A 3,430-nucleotide genomic window follows, 5' to 3' on the forward strand; every position below is an offset into this window, starting at 1 on the left:
ACCCTACTACACTCACCCTAAACAAACAAACTGCCTATTTCCGAATACTGTACACATATATGCACGTATATAAATTGATCGTACCCATATTTCCGATTTGCTTCTTATATCTATCTGAATTAGGCTCTACCCGCAAAGTTCATTAGCCCGCATATACTATATACCTACATACACACATGTCTCGTTGGAATAATTGATATTCATATGCAAATGATTAAAGAACTAAAACAAAATAATTCTTTTCCACCCAATTCATACGAACTTACTTCGTTGTGGTATTGACGAATTGATATGTGATGATGACGTCATCAGGTTGTAGAGTGCACGAAATTCACCAAAAATGGTAAAGTTTTACCCCCTATAACTTTGTTAATAATAGTTCTTCATTACACGCATGTCAAATTTTGTACCTCTGAGATGAACATAAGGAAGGGTGCCGGGTAAATTTCTAAAATGTGGAAATATACTATTATTAACTTGATTTGTGTAGATATCGGAACGGGATATATTTTGAGGCCTAGATTTCGCAAAGAAGCACCACTGTGATTTTTTTCAGATTTTTCGGTTGGTTCTGAGAACGAGACCTGTTACACTTTTGGGGATCATATTTGGACCCCTCACTCCCCTATGTTTCACCTAGTATCAAATAATAAACCAATTTTGAAAAGTACTAATTGAGCCCTTTCATTTGATACCCCGCATGGCCACATGTTATGAAAAAAATTGTGCACCCGCCATTCACATGTATGGAAAGCTCCCTTAAATTTAACACAAAATGGCGCCACTTGCTGTGTGTAAAGGGAACAACAGATCACACGCTCTCACCAATTTTCGTGACAGTCGGTCCAGCCGTTTCCGAATAAATCGGGTGTAAGAGACAGACGATAGACATGCCGACCGACAGACCGACTGACTCCATTCTACTAAGGTTTTCAGAGCTCTCAAGGGAAAAAGGAGCCTTGATTTCCTATTACCAAAAATGTTTGTCTACTTTGTCCTATTTTTAATTGTCATTTTTTGGAGCTTTCAACTTATTTTCTTTTCCGAGTTATCGCAATCTCGGCGGAAGCCCGACTTTGCGTAATACTAGCACAAAGCGCCAAACATTAAGGCTTCGACGATCCTGCATATTTAAAAGATAAAGGGGCGCTGGAGGTGGTGGCCATTGGTAGGTCAGTGAGAGAATCCGTCGTGAACTCCCCGCAACATTGAACACATATGCAGAATGGTATATTTCTGCACGGTTCGAACCAGACTGTGTGAGAATCCCAGGATATCAAGGGAAGCTGAGAGAGATTTAGGTACAATACCTGTAGCTGGCAATATTATGGGAACTGCAACCACTTTCTTGAGACGCAAAATTTCTTTGATTTCCTGAGCCAGTGGCTCCTAGTTCACCTTCTTCTCCACGTATTTCCATTCAATGTTGCTATTATGGGGGATAGCAACGTCAACTTGTCTTGTCAACTAACAGTATGTCAGACTTGTTGTGCGGTCTGTGGCGATCAGTTAGACCTCGCCGGGTCCAATATATGTTGTAAGCAGAAGTATCAATCACTGCTTGGGGCTCATATCGATAAGCCGGACATGTTTCCGTGATCAGCTCATACTTGTATGCAAGGTTTCGGTGAATCACCTTTTATACAACATTGTGCCTGTACTGCACTGGTGGCATTACAGTGCAGCCGGAAACGAGATGACGTAGGACATCGATTGGTCAGGTATGTGGGATGCTATCGAAAACCTTGGCATGGTCAATATAGCAACTAAATACCCGACTCAGCAGCCCTTCTACCTCTCGGACAGAATGTTGTTGGTCTCGAGGAGCTCATTGACCTTTCCACTAATAATGGACGTTATGAATTTGTAGAGGAATGGTTAACAATTAATCAGTCTTGTATCCGCGGGGTCCTGCACCGTGTCAATTTAGGGACAAGGTAGGTAATTCTTATAGTGAGGAAGGGTGGAAATTCCTCGGGCCGTATCTAGAATTTCAACAACGGGTGTTTCACTGGGGATGGCATGGTTCCTGTAAACCCTTTGCACTTTATTTTTCACCCACCTGATTTGAATCAGCCTAGCAATATTCTGCCTGAATAAGTCACGCTGACGTCCTAGAGAAATTTTCCATGGTGGATCTATTGGGTCACTCAAACCAATAACAGCAAATCTCCTGGTCTTGCAATCTCATCATGGATCTGAGATAGAATTCTCGGATCCACAGAGCCTGGGAATACTTGGTCCATGCATCGATTTCCGAGAATCTTATACACGCTTGTTGGAATTCGTAACGAACGTCAGCGGAGAGTTGAGCTGGACGAATAAAGAGAGTGCTTCGGAAAAAACGTGGTGTTGCTGATGCCTCCGCCTCACCTCCAGTGTGTTACATCCTTTTACGTCGAATTTGAGAGGGGCCCCCATACATGAAAAAAGGGAATGTTCTTTCCGAGGTCGGTCCTAATTTGGATATTTATTGGAAAGTTGTGGAAAGGCCCAGCCGAAAAAATCTGAAAATACCCAACCGAAAAATCTGAAAAAGATCAAGAGGCTACCACTATATGGTGCCTAGGCTCCGAAATACCCTCCATACCGATATCTGTTCAAATAAATTTAATAATAGTATATTTCTATAATTTTTAGTAATTGGCTCCATGACCCCCCTTAGGTGGGTATAACATAGAGCATGATCCTACCAAGTTTGGTGGAAATCGCACTAGTACTAACAAAGATATAATAAATCAAAGTTGTCACTTCTTTACAAATTCAAGACTTTGAATGTCAATATCGCCTGAAAGTGGATATTCTCCCATAATAATATTGCGTCTTAGGTACTAATAGGACAAATGCACACTCAACAGTCATTATAAAAGAAATACATAAAACCTTTCATACCTGAAGCGTCCAACTTCCGGTTTCCGACTTGTTTATTTTTTTAGTTTCAGGTTTAGCTCGGGCGTTGGTTACTTCAATAGGTGCACGCAAATCCCCGTATTTGTGATTTCTTTTTCTTTTCAGGATCCAGTTCGGACCCACGCATCGGAAAGAGCACGTTTTGGTGTAATGACACATAAGGGATCGAAGGGTTCAAAGGCCCCCCGCCTCCTTCCCCTACATTGACGAACCTGGCTAGCACGGAGTCGTGACAGCACATGTCGATGGTACAAACAGTAAGATGGGTTTCATCCCAGTCCCACAATCTTTCATTTTCTGTTTCGAAGCTATTATTTGAAGTGAAAACAAGATGACGCACACTTTCTAAAATATTGACGGTGTGAAGTTCTTAGTTCTAGTAAACGTGACATCTATTATCATATAGCCAGGATGATGATGTCTGCTAGAAAAATAGTTAATCATATTTTCAAACCCCGTATCCTTAACTGAAAGCAGGCCCTTAAAAACCCCTATTGTCAAGCAAATGCCAAATTTATTT

This window comes from Hermetia illucens, chromosome 1 (genome assembly GCF_905115235.1).
Source record: "Hermetia illucens chromosome 1, iHerIll2.2.curated.20191125, whole genome shotgun sequence".
Lineage (NCBI taxonomy): Eukaryota > Metazoa > Arthropoda > Insecta > Diptera > Stratiomyidae > Hermetia > Hermetia illucens.